Genomic DNA, 13,463 nt, shown 5'->3' with positions numbered 1-13,463 from the left:
GATCTGAGCCTGACTCCTCTACAAGTGCAACTAGTTCTCTTAAAACCTGAGTCATCTCTCCAGCCCTTTAGCCTGATTTCTTATACAACCCAGGGCCACTTGCCCAGGGGTAGAACCACCCACAGTGAGCTGGGCCCTCCCATATCACTCAACAATCAAGAAAATGCCCACAGAGCAGTCCAATAGAAGAAATTCCCCAAATAAGATTCTCTCTTCTCTGATATGTTGTTGACAACTGAAGCCAACCATGACACATGTATATGTGGGGTTTTTTAATGTATATATGTATCAAATTTTTGTGCATTTCATGTAATACATCTTAATCATATTTAGACATCCTCCCCTACCTGCACCCCCCACATAGCCTGGCGACAGATTTCACACATTCTGTCACATATGTTAAGGCCTATCAAGTTAAGTTTGTGTGCCCAGATGTCCCTCAATGTGAATTCATCCACTGGAGCCTAGTTTAGCCTTTCTAGCATCACTTACTTAAGAAGAACTTATTTCAGTCATCTTTTGTTGAATAATAATAATAATAATAATAGCAATAATAATAATTTTATAAAGAACCAAAACTTACTCTGCTTGGTTCTGCAGTAAGCTGGTGATCAGCTGGGACTGACCTCTACTAGGACAGATGAGCCTTGCCACCGAAGCTTCTTCACATGAACTTGCTCTCAGGGCACTATTACAATTGGACAGAGGAAGGAGATGCTCAGTCTCCTAAGATCTATTCCCCAATGTCATAAAATATCATTTCCTCTACATGTCCTTATTCAAAGCAAGTCACAAGGCCTGTCTAAATCTATGGAACATAAATAAAATAAAAAAACAGAATCACATGGCAGACAGTCAAGGAAATTAGGGAAATGTTTGAAAACAAAAACTACCTCCCACTCATGCATATGCCAGCAACCTTGATTAAACTCAGTGGGCTATCAAGTAAAAGGCCCAGGGCCAGGAATGGGTTTCCTCTTTTGGAATTGTTGACCAGCGAGGTTCCAAAGACCTCTAAAAACTATGGCTATTGCCATTTGCTCATGGTTGATTTCTAGAACTTGATAGTAAGATCCAATTACTGAAGATACCACATATTTGAGTCCTAGAACATAGAGAAATAAAGCTTATACTAGCTTTGAAGCTTCATTTCTACTAGCTAGCTTTTATTGTACTGGAAGGTGCTATGCATGCTACTTGTAAAGAGAAACAAACATAAGTCATACCCAGGCACGAGCCCTGCCAGCTACAATAATGACTGGCCTGGCAAGATATGCATACTGGTATAATAGTGACATGAATGTTATGGGATTAACCAACCACTTTATGATTGGGTTTAAGGCCTGCTCCCTAAGATGGAACTCATGCCTAGCACCAATCATGGGGCCAAGAGCCCATAGCTAAGCAGGTCAAAGGCCCCAGGGGAGAACTTATTATTATTCTGCTAAATTTATCTAGTACTAAACTGACTCCTAATGACTTATCATTATATCCATAGATTAATACATCTCCCAATCCTTATCAGGAATTTTCTTTTTGTAGTAGGTAGAAATCACCACAGAGACTCACAGCTGGTCAACATGTAGAGAGTAAGATACTACAGAGTGCTCGGTCCTAAATGGGGCATCTTTATCATGCCCTCTTTTTTCCCAGGGCTCAGGGATCATAGAAGAAAAGGGTGCAGAAAGATTGTAAGAGCCACAGGTATTAAAGAGCTACAGAAAATGGCTTTTTTTACAGATACAACATGGCAGTTATACAAATGTATTTACAGCAATTGTAACAGAATGCACAAGACCTGCACAAGATGAAGCCAAACAGAATCTAAGCATGGAGAGGGGATGTGGTCATGAAATCTTACACCTAATTGAGGAGCCTTTGGCAAATGATGACTGCTGAGAGAGAAAAACTCAGTTTTGTTCAAGGATGAAAACCTTGAAAGACTGTCTATAATTCAGTAGATGGCAGATCTTGTTAGACTTCCAGGTTGTGGAGATTTTATTGGTGTAGCTTCTATCTAGAATATATTTACAAGCAGCAGGTATCTTATTCCTCTGACTCTTACATTCTTTTCACCACATTTTCTGAACTATTCCCTAAGCCTTGGGTATAGAGGTTGCATTGTAGATGTGTCATGTGGGTCTGGGCATCTCACAGTCACTCATTCTCTGCATTTCACAAGTTGTAGAATTTTGTAATCATCTAGTCTGTTGCAAAAAGAAGCCCCTTTGATGTGTGGTAAGTTATACACTTGTCTGTAAATATAAGGTGCACACTGAGAATATAGAAGGAATTACCCTGGTTTAGGGAAGTGACAGAACCAGGTTCTTTAGGGTCTGTGCCATCTCCAGCCATGTGTACTTGGCTACATTTCTAGCACCTCACATGAATTCCTTCCCACTTAGTGGGCCTTAAGTTTGAATAGACAGCTGTTGATTCCAACAGATAAAATTGATAAAATTGCCACTACTGCACCAATAAAGATAATTTTGTGGGCCAAATGTTGCTGTGGTTTATAGACTTTACAGCTGGGTAGGACCATTGATTGTTTTCCTCCCTTAGCAGCTTGCAGAGTATCTTCTGATACCATGAGAGCAAGTCTTCAGGGAGGAGCCTCCAGGTCAGTTTCAACTCAAATTGATCCAAATTCTGTGTCTGAAGTATGTCATGTCTTCAACAATACAGTCTTACTTTCAAATTCTGGGAGGCAATCAAAGGCTGTAATATTAGTCTGTATTATTTTGGAAGTCATTTAGACTACCCTGACCAACAACTCTAAGGGCTATTTCCCTGGTTTGGCACTGTGATTTTTGTTATATGACCTTCAGCTATGGACATACACTCACATTAGTCAAACAAATACGTCTTTCATATAATCACAATTTATTCCCTCCATAGTTATAACATCTCTATGTTTGGTATGACATATGTCGTTAGTCAATGAATGGTGACAATGAAATGACTATGCTCTGAACTCTCTCTGAATTTAAATCCAGCTTGGCCTGTTACAGGGCATATAATCTTTGGAAAAATTTCTTTCTCTGTGGTTGGCAGAAGAAGAGTTCCTGCCTTTTGAAATTTTTGTGATAAGCAGATGACTTACTAGAAATAAACTAGTCATCGTTGAAAAAAGAAGAAATGTAAATATCCATAGAGAAAGAGCTTCCTGGGTGTGAGAGTCTTTTGTACCTCCTTGTTTTTATGACTTTGTGAGTTTGGACTAGACCTTTTGTAAAATGGATTTCTACTGGGATTTGTCTAAGATATTCCCTAATTATTAGTGTTGGCTCCTGCATTTCTTTGGAAAAATCCTTCATTGTGTGTGTCTTTCACTTTCAGATCTCAGAGCACCGCCTCTGTTTTAGGCACTTCCATTTTCTCATTACATGCTTACATTCCCAGCTAGGAAACCATCCATGTCTCAAAAGAACATTGGTTCCTTGTCTTGGAAAACAGTGCTAGAATCCAGAGTCTGTCACCTACTAGGTTTCATTGCTACTGAAACGTCATTTTTAATGAACCCAGTCTGTGGATATAGCCAGGAAATGAATGCTTTAGATAAACCTGTGTGTATATTCATGTATATAAATATTTTCACATATAGTTATCATCTATCATCTATCATCTATTTCTATCTATCTATCTATCATCTATCTATCTATCTATCTATCATCTATCTAATCATCTATCAATCATCTATCTATCACCTCTCTGTCAATCTGCACATAGATATCTACATACATACCTAGTAACTAGGCTAGCTGATATAATTTCAAACTATTCTGTTGTTGTTCGTTTGTTTGAGACAGGGTCTCCCTACAGCCCCAGCTGGTATGGAACCAGCTTGGACACAGTCTCACAAAGATCCACCTGCCTCTTTCTCCCAAGTGCTAGGATTAAAGGCATGAGCCACCACACCTAGCAGATTTCATACTATTAATTCATCTCTTATCCATTATCAGATGCAACATTCTAGCCTATTCCATTGGTCAATCCTTGACTACTTGCTTCACTTCTTCTGTAGGGAGCCTGGCTTCTACCATCTGTTTTATAGTTCTAGCATACATTTGCAGAAATATCAGAAATGTTAACCTGAACGCCCTTGTAAAAGTGTTCTTTATCAACTAGAGTGCAGTAGTTTTATAAAGATCCTATAGCCTTTGGTCATCTGTACGGCACTCATTTCCCAAAGTTACATGGTCTTTTCTTACTCCCACCAAACCTTTTAGTTGTATTTTTTTAATACATTTAAGATACAATTAAATTGGTTTTTTTTTTCTTTTTCTTTGTTGCATTTCATTTTGAGATTCCTCAATGTAGTAATTGATTTGATAAATTTACACACAGTAAATTTTCCTTTTCGTGCTGTAAATTACTGTGGGTTTTGTAAAACTCACAGTGTTGTATATCCATTATGATAGTAATGTACAAAATATTTTACTCCTCTAAGAACCCCTGCTTCATCTTCCATCCTGATCTCACGTACTCTTGGCAATTAGTGGAGCTTTGACTCTCTCTCTGATTTTTGTCTTCTCCAGGACATTATATGTAGTCTTTTCAGATGCATTTATTCACCGAGCAATAGGATTTCCAAATGATCTTTCCAACATTTTAATACCTTTGTCATGTTTATTGCTGTGTAATATTTCATCTTTATTATAAATATACCACTTTTTCTGTTCTAATGAAAAAAATTTTAATTTATTCTTATGTAGGTAATTATGGATAGTATAATAAACATTTAGTCAGTGTCTGGATAAACATAATTTTTCATATTAGTTTGGTATACTTTGGAGCACAATTGCTAAGCCATGTGACAAAACTATCTTTAACTGTTTAGAAACATGTCAAATTTTCTTCCAATCAGTGGTACCATTTTTTATTCTCATCAATGAGGAATAAAAGCTCCCATTGGCCTCCATATTTACCACTGTTGCTAACATTGTTAGTATTGTTGTTACGAGATTTTAAACATGGCAATGTATCATGGTAGCTCAGCTCCCTATAAGTTGAAATTCCTTACTAAAAGCTTATGTTCAGCACTCTTCTTAAGCCATTTTCCAGCAGTTTATCTTCTTTGGTGAGATATCTCTTCAAATATTTTGTTTATTGTTAATATTGAAGTCTTTTCTTACTGTTAATTTTGAAGAATTCTTTATATATTTTGGATAGATATCAGTCACATTTTTATATTTTTTCCTTTTCTCTGACTTGATACTCTTTACACTGTGTTTTCTTTTTAAAAAATATTTTATTAATTTATTTTACATGTATGAGTATATTGCCTGCATGTGTGTAAGTGCACTTGTGTTGTGCAATACCCATGGAGGTTGGAAGGAGACCTGGAACTGGACTTACAGGCAGTTGTTAGTCGCAATGTGGATGCTGGGAATTGAACCTCGGTCCTCTGCAAGAGCAGTCAGTGTTCTTTACTGCTGAGCCATCTCTCCAACCCCTACAATGTATTGTCCAAAAATTTCGAATTTGGCGATGTCCAGTGATCAATTTTTTTCTTCACAGATGATGCTTTTGCTGTTGTATCTTATACCTTGTCATCAAACTCAAGGTTCTCTAGATATTTTCCCTGTAGTTTCTTTTGAAACTTCTATAGTTTTGTGTTCTATATTTATACTTAAATTTAACATTGTGACACATGTAAGGCTGTATCAAGATTCATATTTGCACACATGAATGTTCACGTGTTCTGGCTGTGCTTTCTCTATTGAATTGTCTTTGTTTCTTTGTCAAGTATCAGTTGGCTATATTCATGTGATTCTATTTCTGGGTTCTCTCCTCCCTTACGTTCACCTATTTTTCTAGTCCTTTGCCATTCAATGATGTTCATTACTGTATGTGGTTGTTGATCTTGATTGTTAATGAAATTCAAGTGAGAAAGTCCTAGGAGAGTAGCAAAGTATACCTCTGCGGGTGTCTGTGAAGGGTTCCCAAGGACAACTGACATGTGGGACAGTAACTGGGGGAAAGGCCTTTCTTAATATGACTAGCATCATTCAATATCCCGGTGGCCTGAAAGGAATAAAAGTGGGAGAAAGAGAAAGCCAGCTAGCACAGGCTTGCCCTCAACCCTGTCTTCTACTTTTTGGCTTCTGTGGGATGAGCAGATACTGTGGCATGCACTTCCACTGTGATGATGTTTAGCTTCACTTCAGCCTGAAACAGCTGGGCCAACTGATCAAGAACTGAAGCCTCTGGAGCTATGAATCAAAATCTGTGTTTCCTCTTTTAAATTACAGAGACAGCCTTATATCTGTAACAAAATTAAACATCAACCTAAATGAAGAATGCAAAAATACAAACTTTCAAAAAATACAGGAAAAAATCTGGATAACCTTGAATTTGGTGACAAGGTTTCAAATGCAATAAATTCTCAGGTATTTCTCACAGCAACTGACTCAGGACTAATACCCTGTAGCTATATATCACTCATATAACTATGTCTATATCTATATCATCTATAGCTCTATCTATCTATCTATCTATCTATCTATCTATCTATCTATAATCTATCTATCTATCTAATCTATCAATCATCTATCTATCTATCTATCATCTATCTTTCTATCTATCTTCTATCATCTGTGTATCATCTATGTATATATGTATCTATCTTCTCCATCATCCATCCATCTGTCGATCAATCAATTGATCTATTATCTATCTATCTATCTATCTATCTATCTATCTATCTATCATCTATCTATCTATCTTCTATGTGTCTCCACTCCTGTCTTAGTGCAGGGACTTTTAGAACAAAGATGAGTGGTAATGTAGCAGAGGACATTCCTGCCTTTATCCTTATCTTAAGAGAAAAGTACTAAATTTTTTACCCTTAAGCACAACTGAAGGTTATTTGTGAACAAGTCAACAAAAATCCTCTGTATTCCAACTTACTAAGAGTTTTTGTCATGAATACACACTGAATTTCATCAAAGTGCTTTCTCTGTATCAGTGACACTCATGTCAGTGGATATTTTTTATCTTCAGTTGTTGATAATGTAGGTTATATTGATTTTTAGATGTTTAAATAGTTGTAGATAACTGGTATGAATTCCATTTGCCCTCTGAGTATAATTTCTTCTATACAAAGCAGGATATGATTTGCTCATATTTTGTTGAAAATCTTTACATGCAGATTCACAATAATAATAGATACTAGTTTATAGTTTATCTTTTTAATGTCTTTATCTAGTTTTTTATTATGGTCATGCTATTCTGAATACAATAAAGAAGCATTCGTTTTTTTCTATCTTTGGAAGCAATTGTGTCATTTCTTCTTTTAATATTTCATAATATAAAAGTTAAGTTATTGGGCTGAGAAGTTTTTTAAATGGTATTAATTATTTATTCAATGTGCTGAATAGATAAATGATTATTCAAATAGTAAAGCGAGTTTCATTTCCCAGCATGAATTTAAAATCACCATAATCTGAGTGAGGCTAGACACTGATACTGTATACCTAACAGCGACAAGATAAATGGTGGGTTTTGTGGAAACAAGTCATGTGAATGACTTTTTACAAATGGATGAGGGGCACTGGAGAGATGACTCTGTGAGTTAAGAATGCTTGCTGCACAAAAATGAAGATATGAGTCAGATCCCAGCATTCATGTAAAAGGGTGGGCATGGCCGTACATCTGCTTGTAACCCCAGTGCTGTGAGAAGTGGAGTGAGAGAAGGGCTGGAACTTGCTGGCTGCCAGACAAGCTGCATGCTCAATCAGCAGCTCTGTTTCCAAAGAAGAAGGTAGAGAGTGATAGAGCAGGGTACCCAGCATCCTCATCTGGCTTCTGTGGGGGGACACACACACATGCATATCACATGTGCGTACACCACGTACAAATAATGACAGATCATCTCTTTTGTTTTTCTAGAAAACCAGTGAAGTTATAGTGGAAAAAGAGTTCTTCAGCTCAGCATGAATGTTTACAAACTTATTTATCGTTTGTCATCTGATTGCCATCAAAGCATCCTCATTTTGAAAATAGCCTTAAAGCCTTGATATGCTCTCTGGTCTCTCTTCTCAGTGTATTGTTTTCATACCCTATAGTTCCACCACATTCCACGTCTGTAGTTTTACCATTGAGACCTTCTCGATTATGCAGCTTTTGTTCGTGTTGTTTCTTTACCCGGAGCTGAGCATGTGGCTGTCTTTGCTGGTTGATTATAGCTAATTCTTCATGTCTCAGCCTAAATACCATTTTTCAGAGGCCTTCTTTACCTGCACATCCCATCAATCTTATAATACCTCATCACTGGGATAAACCTCTTTCTCTCAGCACTTATAGTCCCTATAGCAATAATATCCGAACTTCTTTCTCGTCAGTTCTCAATACCACTATTTGATGTGTTAGGAGCTGTTTTATTTTCTTCAGGACCTAACTCAAATCCTTTATGCTGAAGGTGCTTATTTAATGGAGCAGGGTATTAAAAGTGACACTTGATGTATTTTCAGTGTGTTTTTGAAAAATAATAGAGAAGGCAAGAATCGATCATATTGAAAGAGAGCCTGTAGTCCATTTTCATAAGACTTTAAGAAAGTTGCAAACAAGTTCTGGGATCCTTTGTTCCTTAACTGTCTCTAGGTTATTTGTGAAGAAACATAAAGATTCTGTGGAAAGGTTTTCAGTGTAAATTTCTTTGAAGGTAGCAATATTTTTTTTTGTCTCGAATAGTTTTATATCTCAACTCAAGCCAATGTGAAGGAGACATCAAAAAACAGCTAAAATCCTGGCATATAACTCTGAAATGGCAGGATAGGCTTCATTCACATCTCATAAAATCCAACAGGCAGAAACTTTTTAGAATCTCTCCTGACAGTAAAGTTAGAAGAGGGGACAGGCTAGATTCCTCCAATAGTCAAGCAAGGCTAGATGCAGGTAGCCCTGATTGCATTGCCCTGTGAGCTTAACTGGCTCTGAAAAAATTTCAAATAAGTTTATCTTCTTGAATTAGCTCATCCTACAGAAGAATTTGTGTCAGTTGTCACACCAGGCAACAGGTAACAGGAGTTGAAGATGTTAAAATGAGGGCATTTCTAATGTGATGGGAATGAACAAATAGTCTGCAGAGACACCTCGGTATGGAATCATTGCATAAACAGGAAAGAATATCTCCCAGGACATTACTGTTTCACAGTCAAGAAAGAACCACGGAGAGCATTGAGGAAAAAAGCAAATCAATATATCTTAGTTATTCATCAGTAAAAGGAACCAAGGCTCCTTAGAAAAATGGCTGAGTGTTGTTCTGAGACAAAGAGTATAAAAGATGATTGTGAAGCATCATGCACCGCCACAAAAGCAAGAAAAGAAAGACATCTCACACAACACACATTGATGAGGACAGATCAGAGGGGCATAGGAGCAGGCTGAATGAGGCCTTAGTGAGTAAAGATGGGACCTACTGAGTGAGAAAACCAAGCTTTATTGGATTATAATTCAAAATTAAAATAAATATCTGTGAATCAATACAAATCTAAATAAATTGCTCAATTAATAAACAAATGGGAAGAATAGATAAGTCTTCTACAAGAAACAGTTACAAATTATTTACATAGACATGTTTTCCTATAGCAGTAGAGCCTTACTTCCACTACTGAAGTGTGATCTATACTCAGCAGCTTCTTTCTACAATGGCAGTGTGGAAAACGGAAAAGAAGAAAGAAGAGCTTTCTGTTGTGGGGACCCTTGAGCACCCCCTGGGTGGGGGAGAGTTGGCCCAGAGTCACAGACACCAGGAGTCAGGTGAGAAGCAGGCAGTGTGAGCAGCTGCAGATGCGTTTATTGCGGATATGGGGCTCCGTTATATCCCCCCTCCCGGTGTCCCATTGGCCCCAGTAGACTTTTTTGGATCGTATCTGATCCTCATTGGCCCTCTCTGTCGAGCCATCTTGCGTCAGCCGTCTCAGTGTCCTTTGGCAGAGTACAGATTAGACTCAGCCGGATGTTTTTGGCCTGTTTGCAGTAACATGCGCAGGTTGTTCAGGCCGCACTTCCTCCTACAGCTTTCTAGTGCGGAACCCGACAAAGAGACTCATACATGAGATCAAGATCAGCATCAACAGTGAGGTCATACTGAGTTGACATAAAGGGAATGACACTTCACCCTGTGGACTTCCCCTCCAAGTGCTGGTTTAATCATGGGGGAAAAAATCAGTAAAATCCCAATTGAAGAACACTCTGCAAAATAACTGCCAATATCTCCCCAAAGTTATGAAGACCTGAAAAGTCTGAGAAAGTGTTGTTGGCAAGAGGAGCCCGAGATATGATGCCTTGGTGAAATCTGTCATACTAGGAGATTCCCAAAGTGAAGACTGACAGACGAGACTGAGGGCATCTCAACCAAGTCTGAGCTTCATAAAATATATATAATGTGCCAATCTCCATCCATTAATTATCACAAAACTGTGGTGCTAATCAATGTAGGATGTTAACAAGACTAGGAACTGGGTAGAGGTATGCAAGGAGGCATGTTTACATTTTTCTATCTTAATGATTTGTGTGAACATATAAACATTTCTAAAATAAAAACATTTCTTTTTAAAAGATTGCAATAGGCTCATTATAAGAGACATGAGAACTCTTTTTTCCTTCATCTTTTAACTCTTTCATAAAAGGAGAACATGAAGGATGTAGAGGGGTAGGGAGGTAGCTCAGTCAGCAAGAGCTCACCATGCAAATATGAGGACCCGCATTTGATCTCCAGAACTCACATGAAAAGTCAGGCTAAGCACATGGAACCCAGTGCTGGAGAGGAGAGATAGGTGGTTCCTGGGGCAACTGACCACTCAGCCTAGCCAAGTTAACAAGTTCAAGGTCAGGGAGAGGTACCGTCAAGAAATAAGGTGAAATCCCTGTGAGGGATGACACCTGAAGTTGACCTCTGGCCTTCACACACACATATACAAATGTGTGCATTAACACTTACATGCATCTACCTCAGTACACACACACACACACACACACACACACACACACACTTATACACAAGAATCTAACACAGGAATGTAAGGAATGATTTTTGTTTCCACCAGAGGTTTCTGGAATGAGTCAAGGGTTGGAGAAGTGAGACAAAGAGAAGCTTTAAACTGATTAAGTGATAAAAGTTTAATTTTGATTGTAGTAGAATTGTTTAATATGAAATGATAATACCTGAAAAAGAAATTAACAGAACAGGTTTCCAATACTATTCAGAAAAAGGTTATCTGAAAGAGTGGATTTGAAAGCTCTTTATGAGAAAAATAATGCTATTTCTTCATTCCACTCTATACATCTCCTTATTTTAATAAGCTACTTGTATGAAATAATTGATGGACAACTGAGTGCATTTGTGTATAAACAGGCCTTTCAATTACTTGAGACAAATGCTCCTTGTGTACTATGTGTGTATTCCACCTTTCAGCAGTATATTTCCATCCATGCCTTTGCGTAGTCCTGTGTATAAAAACTTAAAAACCTTCAGACATTTTGTGTGATATAAGGCATGGGAAACAGATGACAAATGGTTGGAAGGGATCATAGGATTCTGCCTCTCCATTAATTCCTTGAACTGGATTGATCCCTATGGAGAGTGAAGGAAAACTCACAACAAAGCCTCCCTTTAGGTGATTGCAGGGATCCAGAAGACAGGTGAGGCATTGCTCCCTGTACAATATCTCTGGCTCAGTGTAGAATCCATCCAGGTCCTAGGAAGGAGACTTGTCCTGGCACTCTGGGGAAGAAGCCAGCTCTGCTTCAGTACTTGATAATGAGCAGCTTCACAAACATTCATAAACTTGGCAAAGGACAAAAACCTTTTCATAGCCACTTCCTCTGTAAAGGTGGCACTAGGGGTTGCTTTTCCTAGCAAGGGCTCGTCATCAGGAGGGTGAGTGGAAGCAGAGACTAAGAAGTGATTTGACAGCTGTGGGTAACTCCCTCTTCTAGACTCTTGAAGAAATAATTGACACAGCCTTTGAGAGAAGCTCATTTCTTGCTTCAGCAGGGAAGGTCTCTAAGTCATTATAATTTTAGCTTAAGCATAAATATGACCTCATTCAGAATAAAAAATTGGCAAGGCTAGCAATATCAGAGAGACACATTTATTTCATGCTTGGAAGAGGCATAATATTATTCTTTTCTCCATTTTTATGATGAAATAGGGCTCAGAGAACTTCAGATTTGCTAAGGTCACACAGCTAATAAACTAGAAAAATGAGAATCTTAGTAATTTGTTTTCTGCATCATATATGTGAAAACCAATATAAACAATAATTAATCTCTTGTCAGAAGACTTTGAATATTGGTGGAACATCAGAAAAATATGCAGTAAGCAAAATGTCAAACTTAGTGTATAATGACATGATCTTGTGCTCTGTATTAATCAGTTTGGCTTTTCAGGGCACTATGGAGAGAAAGGTTTATTTTCCTGATTTTTGTTTAGCAGTCACAAAACTAGCATCATAACTGTCAGATGATGAAGCTGTACCATCCTCCTGCAAATAGTCTGGCCCATGCTATTTTTAAAAGTATGACTTCACATATACCAAACTTGCTATGGAAAGCTGTTAGAGAAAAACCCTTATTTCTTTAGCTAGAAGAATAAATTCTTTTTCAATGTTTCTGTTAGCATATGCTAATTATGTGTAATAACGGATTCCACTATGACATTTTCATACATGTACACAGTATATTTCAGTTATATTCACCCCCTTAGCCTCTCTTGTTTCCTCTTCCCATTCCTGTTAACCCACTTCTCAGCCAGTCTCCGTTCTACTTTTAAGTTGTGTGTGTGTGTGTGTGTGTGTGTGTGTGTCCATCCCAATGAGTTTTATTAGGGTTGTTTACAGGGGAATGGATGAGAGTTTGTTTAGATGCATGGACACCTTACTAGTAGTTGCACCACTGAAGTAAATGTCTCTCTCTCCTCCATCAACTGTTAACTGTATATCAATGCTGAAGTGAAAGTGAGGCTGTCAGTCCCAGAAGGCAGCATTCCACACCCACACCCACAGATTTTAAAAAGAAATTTAAAAAATATAATAAAAGAAGTGGCTAGAAGTAATGGCTATCACAAAAGACTTTGTGATACTCTCTTGGACAACTGTATTGAAATGGAAAGATATTAATCACTGATGGGAAAACTCCCGAAAAGAAGATATAGTACAGTTATGCATGGTGGGAGTCCACAGCCACTAATCTAGCAATTTGGTGGGTGCATGCTATCCGTGCTTCCTGTCTTCCGAAACACATTGCACCTGCTGATGCCAATTTGCCCTTACTGTAAAAGACATTGCAGTCTTGACTACCTTCTCCACTCATTTCCCTAATCTGCACAAAACATAATCATCTAATGGTAAAGAAAACAAATCTAATTAGAGATGGCTACAGTGTTTTCAAAAGCTGATGATATAAAATTATAAATTAGCTTTTAAAGGCCTGGGACTATTACACTTATTAAAGCTGTC

The 13,463-nt window shown here is 37.8% G+C and overlaps 1 protein-coding gene across 1 annotated transcript in view; it reads left to right on the top strand.

Moving 5' to 3' along the window:
• Nucleotides 1-13,463, top strand: part of Inpp4b (inositol polyphosphate-4-phosphatase type II B) — a 939,536-nt gene that overhangs the window by 281,003 nt on the left and 645,070 nt on the right. The window lies entirely within an intron of this gene.

This window comes from Nannospalax galili, unplaced genomic scaffold, assembly GCF_000622305.1.
Source record: "Nannospalax galili isolate Female #2095 unplaced genomic scaffold, S.galili_v1.0 scaffold359, whole genome shotgun sequence".
Taxonomy (NCBI): domain Eukaryota; kingdom Metazoa; phylum Chordata; class Mammalia; order Rodentia; family Spalacidae; genus Nannospalax; species Nannospalax galili.
Note: the sequence above shows the minus strand (reverse complement) of the source record. Positions and strands in the feature narration are given on the sequence as shown.